The 13415-nt window shown below is 35.5% G+C and overlaps 1 pseudogene; it reads left to right on the top strand.

The window, feature by feature from the left end:
* The first annotated feature begins 355 nt into the window (after nucleotides 1–355).
* On the top strand, nucleotides 356–1601 carry LOC102739239 (acidic leucine-rich nuclear phosphoprotein 32 family member D-like; annotated as a pseudogene).
* Nucleotides 1602–13415: the final 11814 nt, after the last annotated feature.

Raw genomic sequence — 13415 nt, 5'->3', positions numbered from 1 at the left:
CCATGAGAATCCCTCCATGATCTTAACCCTTCCAGTTTATTTAAGTAGTATGGATGATGATAACCCTGAAATCACATGTTTAAGATCCAAAGATGTCATTAAACTGAGTCTCTAAATAACTTCTTATAGGGAAATGTTCCACTAGCACCATGCTCTGGACCTCTCCTAAACTAGTGAACAAGAAATATACTTCTATTTTATTAAGTCATTATGTCACATGGGGTCTGTTTTGAGGCTGTAAAGTGGAATGCTGCTGTAAAAAATATAAAATGCATGGTTTTGTCATAATGATTAGGAAGCAGATTGATTGAATTCCACCAGCACCAGGAGCCATTGCAGAGAAAGAGTGCAGGAGATGGACATGGACAAATAGATTCATTTAGAGCTGGGGAACAGGAGGATCTGATACGATATGAAAGAGCTTGTCCTGGACAATTACCCGTCAATTGGAGGCAAAACTGAAAGACTCACAGATGAATTTGAAGAACTGGAGTTCTTCAGTACAAAATGCAGGCCTCACCTCAGACGCAAAGTGACCAAAGTTAAACTTGAAGTAAGCAATAACAGAATCTCAGAGGGCCTGGAAGTACTGGCATAAAGGTGTCCAAACCTCATACATCTATATTTAAATGGCAACAAAATTAAAGACCTCCGCACAGTAGAGCCACTGAGAAAGTTAGGAAACCTCAAGAGTTTAGACCTTTTCAGTTGTGAGGTCACCAGTCTGAACGATTATCAAGAAAATGTGTTCAAGCTCCTTTTGCAGCTCACGTTTCTCAATGGCTATGACCAGGATGACAAGGAGGTCCCCAACTCAGATGCCGAGGGCAATGTGGAGGGCCTGGAGGGTGATGATGAGGAGGAGGAGGATGAAGATGCTAAGGTAGTGGAACACTAGGAGGATGAAAGGGAGGAGGAAGAAAAAAGAAGACATGAGTGAAGAGGAGAAGGATGAAGAAGGTTATAACCACAGGGAAGTAGAAGATGGGGAAGATGAAGATGCTGGTGAAGAAGAACAGGATCAGAAGTGAACATGAAAACTTGAAGATGAGGGAGAAGATGATGACTAAGTGGAATAACCTATTTTAAAAACTTATTGTGATTGACTGTTTTTACCCATACCACTCCTCTCCAGAAATCCTATCCCCTGAAACTTATTTTCTTCTGATTGTAACGTTGCTGTTGGAACGAGAGGGGAAAAGTGTACTGAGGGTTGTGAGGGAAGGGAGGGCAGGAGGGGGTGGAATAAAATACTATTTTTACTGCCACTGTTTTCCCCCCTTTTTCTTTGTGTCTGGTTTTGTCCCTATAAATGCGATAGCTGAGTAATCACCAAGTGAGCATTTGTTCCTTACTCTCAGAGGATGGTTTGGAGGGCTCTTACAATTCCTGGTATTTCCCGAGTTTCTGGAGTTAGTTCAAAGGTCATGCCTGGCCTCTGTTTGGTTTCTCAAAGCCCAGAAGGGGATGAGCACCAGCCACATCTTACCTCTTGCTCTGGTTCCTATGACTTCTGCATTTCTTGGGCCTGCTAGAGGCGTCTAGTGCCCTGGTTTGTAAATAGCAACCTAAAGGCCTATTTTGGCAATGGTTGGGAGACATTCCCCCTCTCTCATTTCTTTCCCTCTTCACAGATGGTGGTGGGCTTTGCTCTAAGGAGATGACTCTGATGTCACTCTTCAGAGCTATGAGTCAGAGAATAGAAAACAACAAGCTTACTTATGTGTTATGAGTAAAATGGATTTGGCCATTGTAATTTAAAAAGCAGCAGCAAACCATCAAAAGTCAACCTCTTTAAAAGATTAAAAAAAAAAAAAACCTGCCTTATCTTGTTCTGTAAAAAAATTATAATATTTTGTTTTACAAAATGACAAGGGAATTCTTCCACATGTACTTCTGTATTTAGACCATTTTTACGAACCTAAGTGCAGGAGACATTACTGCATGTTGACTGTTTTGTTGTTGTTGTTGTTGTTAAGATTTTATTTATTTATTTGTCAGAAAGAGAGAGAGAGAGAGAATGCACAAGCAGGTGGAGCAGCAGGCTCCCCGCTGAGCAAGGAGGTGAAGGCAGACACTTAGGGGACAGCGACCAAGACATCCCTTGACTGGGTTTTTTGTTATTTTTGTTTTTCATACACCCGAGCCTGGAAAAACTAACCCAAAATTATATTTCCTTATCTAGTGGAAATCTAAAATGACTGCAAATTCCTAGTGAATGTCCAGGTTTGCTTTCATGTCCCTCTTCTGGATTGCTTTAGAAGTGACGTGTTACTTCCTAGCCCATGTATCATCTGTATAAAAGAACATCTGCACTGGTTTTTCTCTTGCCCCTTAGAAAGCCAAACTTTGAGCTTTATGTCTGTCATTGATAAATTTCAATAAATTTTTTATCAAAAATGAAAGGGAGCAGACAACATGGAAAAGAAACTATAGGCTAGAAATCTGAAGACTTATTTTATGCAATGGCAAAATATTTTGTAGAACTACTACCTGAAAAAATATGCAAGTTAATCAGTACCTATAGCTTTAGGAAAAATAGTTGGAAAAAGTCAACTATTGGTAAATATGGATACTCCTTACTGCCTTTGGCATGGTATTACAAAATCGAGATGAGCTCAGGGAAATCTAAAAACAAAGACCAAGTCCACAAAAGACTGAAGAAAACAACTGATCCTGGACCCTAAAGAATATAAGGCTGAAAAAGGCTTTGAACAACAAAATCCCATTAAGACTTTTTAAGACCCATTTAAATCTCTGGCAAATGTAACATAAAGTGTTTACCTTCCCACTTAAGACTATTTTCTTTCAGATGATCTCATGGTAGTTATAATTAAGTAGACAGCATGAAAAAGTGATGGGGTCAAAAAACAATAAAAATAGAAAAGCTTTAAGAACTATGCCTAGGAGAAAACGTTGGGTTTATGTAGTTTTCAGTATCTGCAAATAACTACTAAGAAATAGATCAGTAGCCTATCATAATTTTAAGGGAAATTATTTTGTCAGAGAAACAAGAAGGCAGCCCCCAAAATATATTTAATTGTTTCAGCTATAAATAAATCTTGGGCTTCCAAGGATCAGGAAACAAAACAAAAGCTGTACTAGCCTTTAAGAGAATTAGATTCTCAACACTCACTAGAAAAGTGGGCGTGGAGACTAATAAGTAAAGAATGACCCCTCAGAAGGCAAAGTTGGAGCCACTGAGAATGAGATTGTTCCTTGAGAGAACACTCAATTTCTAATCAAAGAATTTCCTTCATTGCCAGGGTAGAATTCTTTCCTTTATTGCAATTCAGTGCTTTCCCATTTCCCACTATTCCAATTTAATTACTTTTGTATGGATAGCCTTTCCCCAATCTACAGTTATATATTGAGTTTGAAAATGCAGATGACTTATCTTTCAAATTTACAAGTCTTGAGACAATAAGTAATCACATTCTGACATAACAAGGATATTATACATCACAGAAATTCAGTGCATTGAGCTAGGTGTTTTTCTCTGCTTCCCTCAGTTTTTTTGTTTTGTTGTTTCTTTCCTTTACAGCCATATGAATGATAGATAGCCAATAGCATATAAACAGAATTGATGTGTGTCACTTACAGACATGGATCATAAAAATTTTGTTATTGTTTATTTTCCTTGCTGGCTTACTAGGATAATGATGTCCAGAGCAACTTTGAAGTCACATGCTAAAGATGGAAGAATAACAAAGAATCCCTGATTAACTACATGTAACAGCCCACCTCCACTACCCTCCACTGTACCCTTATCCCTGAATTTGTGGCATGGCCCAGGGCTGTTATGTTTATGACAATCACATGTCTATGTCATGTAGTCATTTTGTTATATGTTTATTTGCAATAGTAGTATAGACTATTTAATGTCTTAGGCTTCAACTATATAAACAATTCCAGATATAAAACTGTCTCCAAAGGTCACTGTATGCAACCAAATCATATTCTGACAAAAGAAATAAAAAACATCTTGAATATTTGACAATATTAACATTAGCATAAATATCTACTATGTTGAGAAGTGTTATAGGACTTTATATCAATATCTAGACCTTTTCCACTGCTCTGTGGATTATACTAGAAAGACGATCTAAGATTTCTGTGATTTTTTTATTTCCCTTGAAATGGTCATTTACTTTACTAACTCTATAAATGCTTTTATTACCATTTAGGCAGTTTTATTTTATGAATTAAATCCTTTAGCATGGGGGAATATTTAGGTGTGGACTTGTTTTTGTTTTGTTTACATTCTAATTCTATTTGAGAAATAACTACTGTATTAGATGTCTTTAAGTGGATAGATTTTTGGCATATCATAATCTTGGCTACCATTGTTTCTTGTTGTCATACCTACACCAAGCAGGCCCACTGGTCTGTTCAATAATGTTTATGACTCTAAAAGATTTCCTATGGCTAATAACATGGGCCTTGATCACCATCATGAATGTTTTCCTTTCCATGGACTTAGCAAATTAGAGACCACTAGTTAGAATTTTGAAACCATAGGAGAAACCCCTGAAAGGCATATTCAAGTTGACTTATTTCACCTCCTTTCCACTCATCTAAACATCCTTCTGTTTTTCAAGAGAGAAGATAAAATTTCAAATAAAAAAAATCTTACATTCAAAGAGTTTCTTTTACATTCTTATTCAATTCAATCACAAGTAGAGATGCAAGCTGCCCTTCATAAAACAATTCCATGTATAGGTAAAGAAACTAGTTATATAGTTATCTTAAAGAAATTTCACCATGTGAGAAACATACATGCAGCAAGCAAAATGTACAGAAAAGTAAAAATATTAACCCTTCTGTAGTATACAAATTTACTTTCTTAGTGGTCTATTCTTTATTCCCTTTTCCAGTCCTTTTCTGTTGTAATCATGCAGAATACAACTGACAAATATTGGCTGAGAATATTGCCAGGTAGATAAATATCCTAATATCTGCCTATTAGGAGGCACAGAATCACAGAGAGAAAATGGCTTTTTAATGGCACAATGCAATATAAACCCAACACATTGGAAGTTAAAACTGATGGCCTCTCACTTCCCTGGATAATATTATTGTTCAGGAATTTCTCCTCAAAAGAACTAGAGTTACCACCATAAGAAATGTTTTCGATGCAATCAAGTAAACTAAATATATACATTTTGTTCATTCATAAAATTCATATTATATTCTTATCACATAAAATATTAAGATACTTAGCATCATGAATTCTATCAAGTTTCAGCAAAAACCTTTTGTGTACGCATTAGAAATACGACCTTTGAGGACATTCAGATCATTTTATGACAAAATAAATTTCAGTTCTGTGACTATGGCACAAATAAACTAACATTTTTGCATTTGACCCATAGGTTCAAGTTCTTCCTAGATGCCTTAATTCTAACAAGGTATTTAACAAATATTTAATACTGATGAGGGTGAAATTGTTAAAGGTCAGCTTCCCCTACCCACTTATCTTGCAAGATTACTAATGGACCTGATTTTTTTTAACCTACATGATGAACTGTACCACCAATGTGCTGTAAATCTTGATTTTTAAATAAACTCAACTTGTTTTTAATTTTAAACAGTTTCTCAAAAGGAATACTTTTGGCTAGAAAATTAGATTTATAAGGATAAGTTGTTCCTTGAAAATCATGTCACTTTAAAAGGAAAAGATGAAGATAATTGGTGCTATATATCCCTCGCCCCTAAATTCATCAAGAAACACCAAAAATTCCCTGGTTGATTGTGAAGTAATTGAATCACCATTAGAAAGTGAATGAGTGGCTGTGCTTTTATGTGATATTTAATTTAAATGGAAGACCACTTTTCTGATTTAATCCAATCAGCACTTTCTTCTGATTGCAACCATTCCGATAGAAAACTAAAGTAAAACTAAACTTTGAAATTAATATTTTCCAGCTATAAAATTATGAGGTGATTGGAAAGGATGAAATGTATGATGAGGTAAAGAGGCAAGGAAAAAAAAAAGAAAAAAGAAAGTACAAGGAAGTGAAAGGGAAGAATTAGAGGGTCAAAACTAATAGGCATTGTGCATATTCTGGGCCACAGATACTGTACTTAGTGCTCTTACATAAGCAATCTCAATTAATCAATTTACCTAATTCAGAACTGTATATGTGGGATGTTTATTATCATTGATTTTCACTTAAGAAAGCATCCATATTCTTCCAATGATATTTTTACTACTGATAAGAATATTTACTATTTAACTTTTTAATAGCTAATTTTAATAAAGAATTGAGGTGTTGAATACATCTATATGTAACAAAGGGATTCAGGTGAACTAATATTTACATGGTGGTTTTTAAACATTTTCAAAAAAAATCTATCATTTTATCTAATATTTACATCCATCTTATAAAATAGGCCTAGTAGATATAATTCAACTTGTAAGAGTTAGATACAGAAAAGCAAGATACAATAAAATAGACTAATTCCATCTATGTAAATCAAGACTTACTGAGAATTAAAGTGAAAATAAACATTTATTGCATTCTAGTCCTTACACAGATTAACTCATATGAATGTCTTAGACGTACTCTTCCTTGGGAAGGCTACACCAAGCAAGAAAACACTTTTTTCTACATGGGCAGATAAGTTGGGATATCCTAATGGCAGTCTTCTCCTGCTTCTCAGATAAAAGAGTCATCCAGTTTATTAGCCCAGATTCTCCAAGAACTAAAACTATGAAGGAATTGTTTATACAAAATATTTATTGGGGGATATATTGGAGGAAAATAGAGAACTGGAGGTTGAATAGGAAAGTCATGAGTCTGCAGTGATGTTTGATCCCTGTTGAAGGACTGGGGGAAAGGCAGAAATGGAAGAAGGTTGTAACTACAGTGCAGTTCTAGGAATGTTTGAGCAAATCTGAAAAAAAGTAAATATTCTTATCAGTAGTAAAAATATCATTGGAAGAATATGGATGCTTTCTTAAGTGAAAATCAATGATAATAAACATCCCACATATACAGTTCTGAATTAGGTAAATTGTTCTCCAAAACACAAACTACATCTAGTCTTAAAAATGCATATTGGAAGGGCGCCTGGGTGGCTCAGTTGGTTGAGCGACTGCCTTCGGCTCAGGTCATGGTCCTGGAGTCCCGGGATCGAGTCCCGCATCGGGCTCCCTGCTCGGCAGGGAGTCTGCTTCTCCCTCTGACCCTCCTCCCTTTCATTCTCTCTCTCTCAAATAAATAAATAAAATCTTTAAAAAAAAAAATGCATATTGGAAGAAGATGCGGGAAGGACAGCATGGTGTGGAAGAGCAGGGGTTTGGAAGTCACATAGTTTAGTTAAAGGGCCTGATTTAGCTATTTAGCTATATGATTTCTTTGCACCTCAATTTCCTCATATAAAAATTTAGAATAATAAATTTTACTTTATAAAAATGGTGCTTACCTTATCATAGGTATTTAATACTATTTCCAAACCTTTGCTGAGGTTAGGGAATAAGGGAAAAGAACTGGATCTCCATTACACATGGAATAATAAGGATGATAACTGGCATTTAATATGCATCGCTGCATGCTATATGAGAGATGCTTTATAAATGCTATTTTATTTACTTGAAAAACATGATTCTATGTGATTAGCATTTTCAGCTTAATTTTACAATGAAAAATCTGAGTGTCATAAAAGTGAAGTCTGGGGTCAATCAGGAAATAATCAATAAAGGAGTGGGGGGTAAAATTGAAACCTATGTGTCTGACCTTAAAGCTCATACTTATAATTTTATTTATTTTTTTTAAGATTTTATTTATTTATTTAACCAACAGAGAGAGAGAGACAGCTAGAGAAAGAACACAAGCAAGGGGAGTGGGAGAGGGAGAAGCAGGCTTCCCGCCAAGCAGGGAGCCTGATGCAGGGCTCGATCCCAGGACCCTGGGATCATGACCTGAGCTGAAGGCAGCCGCTTAACCAACTGAGCCACCCAGGTGCCCCAGCTCATACTTATAATTTAAATAATGTATTTTCTACACAAGGCTAAAGTGGGCTTAAGAAAAGATATGGGTAAATGTCCTAATTGTGCTATTGCCAGAAGAACTGGAAAGAGGAAAATGAAGCATGCTCTCCCTATAATAGGAGTCCTCATAAAGTATCCTCCAGTGACCACAAAAGAGCAAGGAGCTTGTCCTCCCTAGGGAAGCAGGATCCTCTAAAGGCTTTCCCTTCTGCCTGTCCTCTATAGCCACCATCTGGTCAGCTGTCTGAGAAAATGAAGTATAATTTTAGTTCATGCCTGTACCCAAAGTCTTCAAAGTATTTTTTCTCTCCTGTTCATAGTGAAAATCATAAAAGAATCAAAACTTCACTCCACCTTTAGAGTTAAAGGGGATGGCCTCAAAGCAACACATTTTGCAATGTTTATTCACACCAAGTTGTGGTCAGTTTCCTAACAAGTATAAATGGTTAGTTTAAGAGACTTTGCTAGTTGGAAAGAAGAGAGTTAAAACCTCTGAGATAACCATGTAGATCACTTTAAAGTGAGAAGAGAGATTGTAACTCAGAAGGAAAATGGGCCAAGAAATCCAATGTGCAGAAGCCAAAGTCAAGCTTGCCTCAGTCAAATTTTAGTCTTGTTTACCTGAACCTGTGTCCACACCTAGAGATTAGAGAGATTGGTAAGGTAATTTTCACTGAACCCTAAGATTTCTACCAATAAAGCTAGAGCCATTTGTAATTACTGTTTATATATTCCTCAAACAGCACAGGCATATTTGGAGGCTGTGGCTATTTCTGGTATTGTTGTTGATGGCAAATTGTAAAAATGCACTAGCTTTGTTTAAACATTTATTTTTAGAGAGAGAGGGAGTGTGCGTGAGTTGGGGGAGGGGCAGAGGGAGAAAGAAAATCCTCAAGTAGACTCCCTGCTGAGCATGGAGCCCGACTTGGGGGTCTATCCCAGGACCCTGAGATCATGACCTGAGTTGAAATCAAGAGCTCGATGCTTAAACAACTAAGCCACCCAGGCACCCCATAACACAGAAAAGAAAATTAAAGTTCAGAGAGGTGACAGAATTTTGTGAAAAACTAAGGACCGGACTAAAGTCAAGTTTTTCTTTTTTTTGTTTTTGTTTTTGGGGTTTTTTGTTTTTTTTTTTTTTGGACAATAAACCCTATGAGTTCTCAACTAAACTACACTAGATTTAGGATTTTGGATTTCATTTTTCCTTCCCCTGCACACAGATACTACAAAGAAGCAAGGAATTTGAAGTCATTTTTTTTTTTTTAAAAGATTTTATTTATTTATTTGACAGAGAGAGACACAGCGAGAGAGGGAACACAAGCAGGGGGAGTGGGAGAGGGAGCAGCAGGCTTCCCGCCGGGCAGGGAGCCCGATGCGGGGCTCGATCCCAGGACCCTGGGATCATGACCTGCGCTGAAGGCAGACGCTTAATGACTGAGCCACCCAGGCGCCCCGAAGTCATTTTTAAGTTACATATTTTGCTTTATTGGAAAGTCTAGGGCAGTGTTCACACTACAGGTTAAAATCCCTCAGGAGGTCCTAAAATCTATATGGTAGTTCAAGACCTATTTTCTCAAGATGAATAGAATATAAACAGTACTTTGATTATCAAGTGCTGTATAACCAATTACTCTAAAGCTTAGTAATTAAAAAACCTAATCGTTAGTGTTTTTGGTTCTGTGAGGCAGAATCCTAACAAAAGCCTTGGAGAAAAATTGTTTCTGCTTCAAGTAATCTGGGGTCTTAGCTGGGATGCTTCAAATGGCTAGTAATTGGAATGGCGTAGGAAACTGGTCAGATTTCCTGGGCCAGAAAAGGGGCATAATATCACTTCACCATATTCCATTGGCAAAAGCAATTATAAGAGCCAGCCAAACTTCAAGAAAAAGGGACACAGACTTCACTTCTCTATGAATGGAATTCTAAGAAGATGTCTTAAAAATTAGTGGGCATTTTTAGTCTGCCAAAAATATTCAGTATTATTTCATGTGACTTTTGTTTCTGTGCATATATATAAGTATATACTTATGTTTCCTTTGGTGAGTAAAGTTTGAAAATTTTTGAAAGCCCCTGAAGTTCCATATTTGTCTCAATTATAGTTATTATCTATCCTCCATTTTACTTTACTCTAAAAATACACAATTTAAGTTACTGTATCTAATTTGTATTCATCTTCTAAACAAGCAAGTATTATATATACCAAACTGTATATGCACCATCTACTTGGACATATTTAAATTTTCTAGTTAAGAATAATGCAATTGTTATTCTGAGAGCATTTATTTCATAATATTTCCAAATTCTCTCCAAATATTATCTAATAATAATAGAGAGGAATGAACACTGTGGATTGTATTTTTCTCTTACAAATATGAGAAGTAAAGGATAAATGGATACAATACAAAAAACTCAAAATGATATGTATGAAGGAATAAATTGATGACATTTGCAAAGTAATTATTCTAAGAAGTCATTTACCTATAGACTTATTTTATATAGATATTAATTATAGCCATTTGGCAGAGAAACATAAGGCTTGAAAAGTGAAATATCTAACCCAAATCACACAACTGATTGATAGAATTTAAATTTAACACAGTTATTTATTACAGCAAGACATGTTCATAAATACTATGCTATGCTCTTTCCTGAAGGCTTTCTGAATTTTAGACCAGCAAATTATTCCCCATATTGCCTTTTTATAAGATCATATAAAATACTATAGATGTTATTAAAAATTTAATTTCATTTATTACATTCTTAAAATGTGTTACTAAAGCATTAGTACGTTCTTTGCAGTGCTCATACAGTACTAAAAGAAAACTCCCAAAGCTAAGGACACATTAATAATGTTCACTTAATTGCCTTTCTTCAGATTAAAAAAAAAAAAAAAACCTTAAAAAAGTAGCAATTTTGTTTTACATAATTACAGAGAGAGAAATGCCCTGAATCTTGGTAATCCATTTTAATATCAGATGATTGTATTAGAAATGCATTTTTTATATTTCATTTATTTTATTTCCATAGTTGTAAATAAACCATAGTTGGGTATGTTAACTCTAAACTTAACAGGAGGAAAATATTAGTCAGTCAATCTCTAAGTAGTACTCTTTGAAATATAATATTAATAAATTACTATTAGTGGGAAATAACTTGGATGAAAAGATGTTACAGATTCCTAAAGAGGTTTTTGCTAGAGTGGAAAGCAAAAATGAACAACAAAAAAATATACACAATAAATGTGTAAACAAATAGTTTTGTAAAGTAGCTAACATGTATATTCATCACAGCATTTTATGTAAACTAGTAAACATACAGAACCAGAAACAGTGAAAGTAACCTGATGCAGCATGTAGGTGGGAAGTATACAAATTTAATGACAAGTAACTTAAATATTTAAGTTACTGACAAGGGTTTGAAGTATGTAATTTGTCCCCACCTATTAAAACGGGTTCATCCTTGCAGGAGTTTTCTACTGCTATGTAGAAATTACCACAAGTATAATAGCTTAAAACAACATCTATTATCTCAACAGCTTCCATGTACCAGGAGTCCAATTAGCTGGGTCCTCTGCTAGGTTTGACCAGGGTGAAATCAAGGTGTCAAATTCTCTCAGATTCAGGGTCTTACTCTAAGCTCACTGGTTGTTAGCACGATTTGTTTCCTTGAGGTCACATTCTTGCTGGCTGTTGGACAATGATCACGTTCAATTCATACAGGCCATCCACATTCCCTCGCCACCACAGGCAGTTTGCCACAGTGCTGTTTTTTTCATCCGGGTCAGCTGGAGTGAGTCTATCTTCCTATCTCTCTCCAGTCTGCTTAGATGAAACCATATATTTATAATATAATCCTGGAAGTATCTCATCATATCCACAGGTTCTACCCCTAGTCAAGAGTAGCAGATTATTCAAGGGGTATATAGGAGGGAGCAGGAAGCTTGGGGGTCACCTCGGAATTCTATCACAATTCTGTATTACTACCTAATGTAGAAGTTAAAAAGAAACATTTACTAATTATTGTGCTACAATTTAACATTCATTCATCTGTTTCTAATATGAATATGCCATATGATAGGCACTATGGGTGTAAAGCCAAGTGAAATATGATTCATGTCCTAAAGCATGCACTCTAGTGATGAAAGACAACTAAATCAACAATTAACCTGCTAAATGATATGTCTGATGTAAAGTGCATTGAGATAATAAAGGAAGGGGATGTAACTTGGATAGCAGGGTGAAGAACTCATTGTAAATTGATACTTTAAGTTTTAAAGAATATGTAGGAACTTGCTGAATAAGTGAATTAAGAGAATTCCAGGAAGATGAAAAATTATATAGGAAGAAAGATAAGAAATACTATAGGAAATATTAAAGAAGTACAAATATTTTGATATATCTGGAGGTAAGAGTCCCTATAATATGAATGTAGCTTTAGCTATAATCCCTGTACTAATAGGATCTATATTGACTTAATCAGGACTAGGATGAATTATATTGAATTAGAGCTAGATCACAGACATCCAATTGGGTTATATTTTAACTAGTGTTATGGCTAAAATCAATATCTTATGACATGCAGTAAACAACATTAATGCTTCTTAAAACAATTTTTTTTAAATTTCTTTAAAGAAAATTTATAAGGCATAAGATAGGTTTTACTCCAAACATTGACTATAGTAATTTCTATATATATATTTTTAAAGATTTTATTTATTTGACCGAGAGAGAGACAGCTAGAGAAAGAACACAAGCAGGGGGAGTGGGAGAGGGAAAAGCAGGCTCCCGCTGAGCAGGGAGCCCGAGACGGGGCTCGATCCCAGGACTCTGGGATCATGACCTGAGCTGAAGGCAGACGTCTAATGACTGAGCCACCCAGGTGCCCCAGTAATTTCTATATTATATGGTAATCTATTGTAGAGAAATTTCAAACACTATAACAGGTAAAAGAACATAAAGGATTGCATAAATTTGATGCTATAGACACCTAATATTAGTCATGGTGATGTCTAACATTGCAATAAAGTACAATATCCAAAAGAAGCTAATTAATTAAAATAAGATAACTTGTGCATCTTTGAATGTCTTACACGGTCTTAATGAAGTTCCTTTGCTACTTTTGTTTTCCCAACTAATCATCTGTTTTACTATCAGTGTTTTTTGGCCCTCTGAAATGACCAGAGTTTAAACCTAGATAATGTGGTAATCAGAAGCAGAAAAGTCTCAGATAAATGTCTATGATATCAGAGAGACAAACTATCTGAATTAGATGTTATTTATCCTATAGTTAAGGGGAGGCAATATTCGCTGTGGTTAAAAGTAGGGATGCTGCAGTCAGGCTGCTTGGGTGTGGATTCCTTCTTTGTTTCTTATTTAGCTATAAGAATTGGGAAAATTAATCTCTCTGTTAAATAGAG

This window comes from Leptonychotes weddellii, chromosome 4 (genome assembly GCF_054177405.1).
Source record: "Leptonychotes weddellii isolate Sample4059 chromosome 4, ASM5417740v2, whole genome shotgun sequence".
NCBI classification, from domain to species: domain Eukaryota; kingdom Metazoa; phylum Chordata; class Mammalia; order Carnivora; family Phocidae; genus Leptonychotes; species Leptonychotes weddellii.
Note: the sequence above shows the minus strand (reverse complement) of the source record. Positions and strands in the feature narration are given on the sequence as shown.